Here is an 11,093-nt window from a genome sequence, read left to right as displayed (position 1 = left end):
TTAAGGAGGGCACTTGTGATAAGCCCTGGGTGTTGTATGGAAGTGATGAATCACTAAATTCTACACTTGAAACTAATATTACGCTGTATGTTAACTAATGGCATTTGAATAGAAACTTGGAGAAAAAAATTTTTTGTGTAGTGACCTTGAACACCCATTAAAATGGAAACTCTATGAAAACAGGAACAAACTTTGTCTTTTTACTGTTGTATACTCAGCACCTAGTAGATTTCCTGACTTATAGTGGAGAAACTGATTTTCTTTTCTTTTAAATAGAGAATATTACCCTTTTCATCACCTGGACACTATTATATCACAAAGACTATGTCAACATCTTCCAAACCATTGACATCTTCCTTCTTGAAACTCCAGTGTTTGGGCTTCTCCTTGGACACTTAACTCTGACTTTCTTTTTTTTTTTTTTTTTTTTTAAAGATTTTATTTATTTGACAGAGATAGAGACAGCCAGCGAGAGAGGGAACACAAGCAGGGGGAGTGGGAGAGGAAGAAGCAGGCTCATAGCGGAGGAGCCTGATATGGGGCTCGATCCCATAATGCCGGGATCACGCCCTGAGCCAAAGGCAGACGCTTAACCGCTGTGCCACCTAGGCACCCCTAACTCTGGCTTTCTGATACAGTCTATCTATTCATAGAGATTGTAAGGGTAGCTAACCCTGGAACTTGGGTCCGCTGAATCTATAGTGAGAGATTTCATTTTTTTGCAAGGCTGAATTTACACACAAGGCATAGTTTGACATTAGTAGAGAATCTGAGGCAACTCAAGGAAGTCAGTGCTCCTTGTACTGTTCTGTACCCCCCCTCCCCCCACAGCCCACTTAAGCATCTTTTCATCATTCTCACTCCAGCATCATTCTTTGGAGAGACATAATGACTTTTAAATTAGAAAAAAATCGTAACACACCTCCAAGAAAGACAAATTGTCCTCTGAATCCAGGCCTTTAAAAACTAGGTATTTTATTTCTGGGGAAAGAGTAAGTGGATGAGTGGGAGATGAATGGAGGCATGACTTAGGATGAGAATCTTTTCAAAGATGAAATCATATGGATAGCCAAGATACAGAAACAACTTAAGAGTCCATCAAGGGATGAACCGATAAAGAAGACGACGTATATATTCCATTCCATATATGTATATGGAGTTCAGCCATGAGAAAGGAAGAAATCCTTTTGTCACAATATGGATGGACCTTGAGGGCATTATGCTAAGTGAATAAGCCTGACAAAGACAAATACTGCTGGCATCCCTTATACGTGGAATCTAAAAAAAAAAAAATAATAATAATAAAGTCAAACTCAAAAACAGTAAAAAAGTGGTTGCCAGGGCTGGGTGTTGGGAGAAATAGGAAGAGGTTGGCAAAGCGTACAAACTTTCAGCCATAAGATGAATAAGGCCCGAGGACCTAATGTAAAACATGGTGACTAGAATTGATAACACTGTACTAGACAATTGAAATTTGCTAAGAGAATAGAATTTCAATGGTTTCCCCAAAAAATATAAACAAACAAACAAACAAATTAACAAACAAACTAAATAAGTGATGGAAGTATTAATTAACTCTGTGGAGGGGAATCTTTTCACTATGTATATGAAATTACCATGACTTCCACTTTAAGTTCTTAGAATTTCCTATGTCAGCTATATCGCAATAAAACCGAAATTAAAAAAAAAAACGAGATCGTATGATTGGAAAAGCACAATCACAGTGTTGCTGGGGTAGGCTATTCAGAAGGGATTATATTGGAAAATCTGGGACTATTTCTCTTCCGGCCTGGTCTGAAATCATCTTATCTTTTGGAACGCTTGCCTTAAATGACTGTGTTTATTGACACGTTGCATTTATTTTTCTCTCACCTAAATAGAATTTCCCAGTTTTCCCCATGAAAACTTATTCGATGCACTGTTAGGTGTGGGTTAAAGGCTTCACTGACTTTGTCAACCAACATTTAACAAGATTCTCCTAGGAGCTGAGCAGGATAAACCTTGCGTGGGTGCTGAATTTCTCTGCATCCCAGTATTCCCGTTGACAGCCAAACCTGTCTCACAGCATTGCCGTGGTGTTGTATGGAGCAACGCGTGGGAAACGCTAAGCGCCGCTCGGGTCATGGGGAGCGAACCTGTTCAGCTCCAGACTTTCGAGATGCTTCATGCGAAAGCGCAAAAGCCTCATTTTCCATGCTGACACACCTTTTGGGGCTGCAACCCAGGTCAGGACAAAGTGTTAATTTTTAGGATTTAAAAAATGGTGTGTGAGCTTCTCTTTTTCTATTTTAGTGATCTTTCTCAAGCAATTATATTAGGTAATTGAACAGAGTATGTTTTGATTTAAAAAAAGGCCTAAGAAGACAATAAAAGCTTTCGAATTTAATTCTTGATTATTTAAAGATTGATCTGAGATGTTCAAAACTGCAAAGAAAAAAAGCGAGGATACGGTGTTTTAAAGCACAGTCAGCAAACGGTGTTATTCTAGTTTCTGATCAATATAGGGGTCAAGTCGCTGCTGTTGGTTTTTTAATCACCAAAAAGTTAAGCTTCCAAAAATTGCATCTCTGCTCATAATTCAATAAGATGAGATTATTTTTTCCAAAGATATGATTGGTCCTTTCAGCAGAGGGGTGGAGAGAGCAGGAAAGTCTAGAAAATGAATGCCTTTCACTTGATAATGTTTAAAAGCAGCTCAAGTGCACAGTAATAGGGGTTGCTTTGGGAAGAACCAATAAAAAGACATCGCAAGATCCGAGCAAACCCAGCCCGAGGAGCCCGGGGAAAAAAACTTCTTTCTGGCAGTTCTTTAAATTGGTGAGTTTTAACCAGGGGATGAAATAGCTAAGAAACAACAGATTCTAAGATTTACTGTACGGAAAATAGGACTTTGCATGGAAAGGTCAGTCGGAGGGAATTACGAGGATGGGCAAGGCAAGATTCAGGGGGCACACAGACAGTGGGTTCCCCTCCCCTCCCCTTTGTCTTTGTGGCCGTGAGAACTAGGAGCAAGTTAGAGTCCTTCCGTCTGAATCTTTATTCTGAATACCACTGTGTACATTGATGAAGTTAATTGGACTTTTTTTCTCCTGTTGAGTTTAGGCCGAAATCTATCAACTAAGGCTTATCAACTTTATGCTTCGAAGACATCTCAGAAACAGAATTTCAGATCAGGAATAAAGCAAGGCAGGCGCCGAGCAGTAGAACAATGAGAAACTGTAAAACTGCAGTTTCTGATCCGTCTGAACTACTCTGGGTTTCTTGCCAAAAACTGTGTGTCTTCTCGTCTATTTTTTCCTCCTGTTTTTTTTTTTTTTAACCTTGTGTGGTGTGGTTGATTTCTTTTCGAGAAGGAATGAATAGATTCAATTGCTTAAAATTCTGCATGTGCTTCGTGTTGGCCATTATAATTACCGAGGGCAACTTCATTACTATAAATCATAGCTCACGTGATCTGTAGAGATGAATGAGCTCAGGGCTGGAGCATTTGAATTTGAGAAGAAAAAAGGGAATTTCTGACCCTTTCTTAAATGTTATTTTATTTTGTCCAAGTGTCTTTTTACACTAAAATTTGAGAGCTGGAGGGGGAAATACAATGTCCCCAGTGAGGATGCAGACAAAGTGTTCCTAATTCAAGCAGGATGGGCAGGTCTGGTGTTCTGTAACGATGCTGACAGGAATCCCGAGGCTCCAATTTCGTTTCTGGGGTTGACAATTTCCCATAGGCTCGAGGCCAGGTGCCACCTGGATTATCTGCAGACTTTGGGGCTGTTGGATTGCTTCCTCAGGAAGGGCTCTTGGGTGTATTGGGTCCCGGGGAAAAGGAGGAGAAGAATGGGCCCCAGGCCAGAGCCGGGCAATGTCATCTGGAACATGAGTTAGAGGGACCTCTTATTCTGTGAATGAAAATTATCGAGGGCTGGTAATTCAAATAGTAATTATTATATGCAATTTGGGCCTCATCCCTTTTACCGGGGGGAAGTGAGTGAGTTGGAAAGAATGTGTGGGTCAATTAATGTAAAACTTATTCCTCAGAAATTGAGGAGAGGAGAGATGGTTGAAATAGGAGTTCCATGACAGTGGATACTTCAAAGAATTAACGGGAACAATTTGAGATAATATTAAAGCAGGACTTCCCATGGCTCACAATTCTCCTATTACCTGAGACTTGTCAATTTGCTTCAAGCTGAACCTGCTTAGGAATAAATTGACCTGGTGGTTATTATTCTGAACAGACAACTCTGCCCATTTTTACATGACTTAGAAGTTATTGAGTTGAATTGATTGCTCTCTTGCTGGCTTGGTTCTGTGGAGGAAAATATTCTTCTTTCCTTCCTTTTTGCCTCCCTCCCTCCCTTCCTCCCTCCCTCCCTCCATCCCTCCCTCCCCATGTTTCCTGCCATATTTCTAGTGAAGGGGTTGAAAAAAAATTCGAACTATTTAATTTTCTTCTCTAGCAGCATATTTAACCACGGCGGAAAAGCCTGCAGAGTGTATGTGCATTTTTGTGTGACAGCCAGCCTTTGCTGATCAAAAGTTTTCTTTGTGGTTGTGAACAGTTCCCCTGTAGAGAAGGCAGGGATCTCATTAGCACCAACTAATAGACAAAGGTTCCCTCTCTGGCGACCTGGATTGGGGGTTTCTGAGCCCCCGCATTATTTATCTTATTTCTTGATTGCTACTTTGCCTGTCGAACTGTGGCAGCTTTCCTTTTAACATATAAAGAAAAAATACAATACTCTTATATATGTTCAAGAATCCAAATCTTTGGATGGTAGATTTGATTGACAACCTCTTAGTATGGGTATTGTTACCGCTCGACGCACAGTACGCACCTGTAGCTGTTGACCCAGAAAAAAGAAATCATTACGAAGAGCATGGCTTGTGCTTATTGAGTTTACAGAACACTCAGTGAGCAAGAAGAGACACAATGACTGGGGAGAAAATCCCCAGGGTGTCACCTGGGGCTCTGACCTGTGACCGACATAGTATCCAGCACAGGGCTGGCCCACGATCAGGAGCACGGATTTAAGCCGCTGCTCGTGGGGTGGGATTTCAGAGCTCTGAGCAGAGTCCTTTGCAGAAAAATCTCCTATCTCAGATCCCGTGAGGTGCCCCGTTGACAGCAAATCCCCAGGGGAAGCAACCTGTGGACTCCGTAGGGGCCTGCCACATAATCTGTGGTCATTAAATATTTATACAAATGACCATGTGGATGAATGTAGAATTTTCATTAATGCTATAAATAATCTGTAACAAATCTCTTATTAAAAATATGGACAATAAATATGAAAGTAAAAGCAATGGTGCAAAATTAGAAAATGGATATATCATCAAGTTCCCCCCCCCCAAAAGTAAACACTATTTATAATAAAGATTGAATCCCTTGGCATATATTTTTCTAAATATTTCTGTCTATACTTTCCTTTCTCTTAAAAAAGTTTCATAGCTGTTCCATAATTAGTTATTTGTTTCCAAATATATTGTGAACATCCTACCATGTCAACAAAATGTATCAACTCCCTTTTTTCAAGAGAAGAATTTGACAGGAGAGGAAAGGGGCGATGGCAGGAGACACCTGTGCTCAACTGGGAGGCAGAGCGTGAGGTTGAGGAGGAGAGAGTAGAATAAAGGAGCCAAGGAAAACTCCACTTCTTGGTCTGTAATAATCTCCTTCCTGCATAATGATGGACACATGCTGGCTGGCCCCTGGGCTTAAGGAGCAAAGATGTTTGGTTCTGTGTTGTTGGCCCCTCACCACAAAGATGAGTGGCACAACTTTCTGGAGTTGATGTCAAAATGAATCTAACCACACGTGCTCTCTCTTTTGGACTTATTGGGGGTAATCCTTGAAGACAGTAGTAAGAATGGGCAAACACCCACTTGACAAAGACCTAAAGAAGCCATCCATAAGACTTCTAAATTTTTAAAAACCTGTGTTGCCTTGTTTATGTTTTATCCAGCTTAACACTAAGAAAATTTACCCCTAAAATTTGAATATTTCAATTCCTGTTGCTCATCTTTCTTTGACATCCTTTCCCTAGCTCCTGGTTGCTCCTTTGTTAACTTTTTGGACATTTCATGACCCTCATGCTCTTTCAAAGGTACCCGTGTATTACACAGTTTCCAGCTCCTTCCTCTGTGCCATTGTCGATAAAGGCTACATCCCACCTAATTTCAGCTCCGTTGGCTGCTGTTAGGTATCAAGTGATTAATTTCATAAACTCTCTCATGGTAAAGTTTTCACGGGAGCTGATAGACTAAAGTCTTTTATGCTCAGATAATACAGACCTCGCAACATATTTTGGGGTGATAATCCCTTAAGGCAAAAAATGGCAAAAGTCTCAGAGGCCAGAGGAGGCCAAAAGCAGGTGGGGAAGCTCGTTTTACGCAGAGCGCTCTCAAACATTTTGCGTAAGTGGCCATCCACACGCCCAAGCCTTTTGCTAACTCCTGCCGGACACCAGTGACAACTTAGTAGATCCAAGGGAAAATGTAATGCCTAACATTTTTTGAAGATAATTCTAAGACTGAATAAAGTGAACAGAATTGTACTGCCCTCCTTGATACCCGTTTATTGTGTGTATTTCCTCTTCGGAGGTGTTTCTTTGCCATTTTCTTTTCCATAGCTGCTAAATAGCTGTTTGGTACGTGTGTTCAGTTTAGCACGAGGATTTGGGTCTGGCTATGCCTCAAGTTACCTTTCCGTTTTTATCGTGGAATCATAAAGGATTTTTTTTTCAGGTTAATTTTAGTAACACAAAATATTTAAAATTTTTATGAGTGATGAGGAGTGGGGATGTTTTCAGATTTTTCTGTAATAAGCTATCATGAGAACAGTCTTAATAGTACAATTCATGGTCAAAAGGACCATTAATTAGCAAATGTGAGGGCAGTAGAGTATATTTTATTGCTTAAAGGCTTATGCTGATGTGAATAATGTGGATAATCGCATGTAATTTACTCCAAGAGGTTACTTTATATCTTTGCAGAGAATCATAAATTCAGTGGCGATCTTGAGAGGTCATTTATTTTTTTTTCCTCCACCATTAGACAGGATGCTTCTCTTGCAACCTTCTCGCACCTTCCCTGATATATTAGACTCTTCAAATAAGTGCTTCCAGTGTTATGCAATATTTCCATAGCAGCCAAAAGCTTCTGTATTTCAACTGAAAGCTAACTTTCCCTGCGTGCTATATACTTTCAGAATGTCCAGTCACAAATATGTTATTTTAATTCTTGATTCGTTAATGCAGCTTACTAAAGCAGCATTTCTCTGGGTATGCTGTCTCTCCAAGCACTAGTCCCATGAGATACTGTGACAGAAAAGAAAGTTTCCATAGTTACAGAATTCGGTAGGCTCTGAATACTACTGGACTCTCTTGGAAGTGATCTTTCTGTAGCTACCGTGGTCTCCGGAAGTTGTCCCTAGACCGAGTGTCTAAAGAACAACTAGAACACAACCAACAGCTAACATGTACAAAAAAAGCAAAAATAAGTGTGCAGATGATTTAGATGTACAGCTGGTTGAGAAGCACTGGTTTGACTGCAGGGTGCTAACCCAGGGACCGGGAGCTGCGGTGGTGAGGGTTCTGAGCCCGTGGGCAGAGGGAATGGGAAGCCTTATGCCACAGGCAGTCTTCCAATGCAGGACGTAAAACAGGAGAGCACATAACCTAACAGCCTTACGGTATTTACACAGTGAAGTAACTCAGGCCCATTCAATACTGGAAAAGGAATTCCTTAAGACAGTTCTCTGGACAAGTAGAATCATGACTATAGGCTGCACTCATTGTTCTAAGGAGTATGCTTAGGGTCGTTCTGCGGAAACCCTTGTGATGGTCCCATTGCTGCATCCTGCTTTCATCCTACTCCAGTGATGAAACAACACCCCTACCCCCAGGGTAATGAGGACGAACGAACCCATTGCCAGTGATGTTCTGTTTCTATGCCTTGGTACCTCCACCTTTTCCCTTTAGGACTAAGAGTTATTTTACACGTGGGGGGGGGTAAATAATAAGAAGAATTAAGTAATTTAAGCATGGTGAAGTACCTCTCAGGGAAACTTCGAGGAGTGAAGAGAAGAGAGGCTCTTTCCTCAGTAGGTATTGAAGGAGCCAGATTCACCTTCTGAAGGATGTGGACTGTGGACAGGGACCTGAAGGTCCAGTGGAATTTGAATAAGACTAGGAAGAAAGAGAACAGATGCTACATGTAGGGGGAACCCCGTGTGCAAAGTGTGGAGCTGCAAATAAGCTTGCTGTGTATGAGGAAGAGTCCCCAGATAACCCATAAGTTTAGGATTTTCTACTTTCGAGTTGTTGCACTCTGCCTCAGGAAACTGCCTATGTTGTACTTTTGAAAAGAATTTGAAACACCTACCCTCCAATGTTTTATTGCCAAACTTGAATAATACAAAGTTTGATCAGTGGATTGAGAAAAGAATAAGCCCACACATGATATGTCAAAAGCAACTTCTCTTGCCCTCCGGAACAAGACGTCATCTCACCAAGCCAAGGTGGACCTCACTTCTCACCGTCATGGACTCTATTCCGGTGAAGCAGACGGCTGTCTTTCCTTCCGTGCTTTATGCTCAGTATTGCCTCTGATCCTTGCTTATGTCATCCCCCCACGGAAAACACCCTCCGTGGTTCTCACTGCCATTAAAACTCCCACCTAGCTAATTTCTCTGATCATATAATTATCTCCTTGCTTTAAAAAATTATTGTCTAAACCCAAATACGTCAGCATCCTATTGTTTTATATTCTTCTATTATTATTTTCTGATCATTAATTGTGTCGTTTTTCTCTGTCCAAAAATGATAACTATACTCCTTAAGTCTAGGTAAGTCTTTTATCCTACCTCACCCTGGGTTAATAGTAGATGTTCAATAATTACTTCAATTGTTACCCAACCATAGTTTTATTTGGCATAGGACCCCAGAGGAAATTTATCATTCAACAGTTGTATACTCATGGATGGGCAAGTTTGGAAAAGTAAGTGTCCCAGCATGTAATAAGCAAACAGTACTCCCCATTTGCAATGTGCTTTCATATCCAATGTCGTATTGTTTCTACAAGAAGCATGAGTGGTGGGTAAGAATGCTATAACTCACTTTATAGATGAAATGACAGGGTCCAGAGAGTTGAAATAATCTGCTCCAGATCAGAGGGTGGGTGTCACAGCAGGACTCAAACCCTCATCTTATGATTTTGAATCTACAGTGGTGGACAGGACTAGTTAGGCTGTGGGAATGGGGAATCTGTGGTGAAGAGAGAATAAACCAGAAAGAGGCCCAATCAAAAGGGAATTAGGAATTCTAAAGTTAAATTTGCACTTGGGGCAAGACTTGAGATGGCAGGGATGGGGGTGTGGGAAGGAGAAGGGAAGTTGGGAGCCAGAGATTTCTCCTTCCGGCAGCTCCACTTCTTATAGCTCCCAGGAAGAAGGATTTTGAATGAACATTAACCAGGTGACTGTCCTGAAACTGTGTATGGAAGGTGACAGTAACCTCAGCCACTGGGCACCAGGAGGGTCCTGGGTGGGTTGAGAAGTCCTATTTAGACTGTAAGTTGGAAGTTAGGAAGAGGTTAAATCTGTGTCTTTTGGAGAGGTTGAATGGCTTCCTTACACACTGGCCCCTCAGTCTGTTTTATGGGTCATAGGACTCTAAATTCCACCTGGAGGCTGATAGGCTCTGTCCCAAATGGCTTCCTAGAGGGCTGAACAGTGACATCTATTGGTTCCATTTGAAATAACAAGTTCAAAAGCGGCAGAAACATCCAAGGTTAGTGTATCTCCCCCTTGCAAAACAAGCAGTAACAATCATTCCAGGGGAAGTGTGACATCAGCAGCTTGCTTTATCTCAGAAATAACACACCAGTCAACTTTCAGTATGGGGGATAAGGTGTGACATTTTTTTTTTCTTTTTTTAATAGTGCCCATCAAAGACTTCTGTAAGGCTTTTAAAATCCAAATTCAATAGAAACACTACAAAGGCCTGTGTGCTTTGGGAGTTCCTCATTGCTCAAGATTTCATGCTGGAGCAGGACTGAGCGAATTTAGGGAATGGATTTGAAGGGGTGGTGGTGGGAAATAATGAAACTGCTTTCTGTTCTAGGAAACTTGCAACCCAAATCTTCCTGTGCATGAGCCTTGTGAGTTCCAGCCCAGATTGAATTCGTTGCTAAAAAATTTCCATATATTCTTTAAAATCTCTTAGTTCTTAACTTCACTCAGTGAAGATTCTATGTTCCTTTGTATTCAATGCCCTAGTAGCTAATGACTCTATTTCTTCTTTTGGAAAACCTCTAACCACTCACTGAACAGATAACCAATAGAGGTGCTCTTCTGAGCAATTTGGATAATTAAAAATATATCATACTCTGGCAGATTAGAAAACATTTTATATATATATATATATAATATATATATATATATATATATTTTTTAAAGATTTTATTTATTTATTTGAAAGAGATAGAGACAGCCAGCGAGAGAGGGAACACAAGCAGGGGGAGTGGGAGAGGAAGAAGCAGGCTCACAGCGGAGGAGCCTGACGTGGGGCTCGATCCCATAACGCCGGGATCACGCCCTGAGCCGAAGGCAGACGCTTAACCGCTGTGCCACCCAGGCGCCCCAACATTTTATATAAAATTATAATATATTTTAAATATTGATGGAATGTTTTCCCTCTCTCCCCCTTTACATATAGATGTATAGATATAGAGATCTATATAGCCATATAGGTATAATGTAAACTCCTTATAAATATCTTCTCGTAGCTCAGCCCTTCATAAAACTTGCTAAGTAACAGTAAAATGGAGTTTGGCCTTCCATGTCTTATTCGCCCAAGGCAGGGTGGTGAAGCGACACAAGAGAGCACGATAAAGAAACGACGGAATGTAGGCTTGGATACTCTATCTGCATACTGAATAGTTGGATACGGACGTGTTTGGGTCGTTGAAGAAAAGTGTTATAATACTCACCAGTTCTTAATTAAGGAATCAAGCATGACCCCGGAAACTTGCGTTTTCATTTTAAAAGGTGGGGGGCATGGTTACGAGCTGGTTCGAGCTGGTTCAAGCTGGCG

Source organism: Ursus americanus, chromosome 29, assembly GCF_024610735.1.
Source record: "Ursus americanus isolate L20-20 chromosome 29, mUrsAme1.1.p, whole genome shotgun sequence".
NCBI classification, from domain to species: Eukaryota; Metazoa; Chordata; class Mammalia; order Carnivora; family Ursidae; genus Ursus; species Ursus americanus.
The sequence above is the reverse complement of the archived record's forward strand: the minus strand, read 5'-3'. Positions refer to the sequence as shown.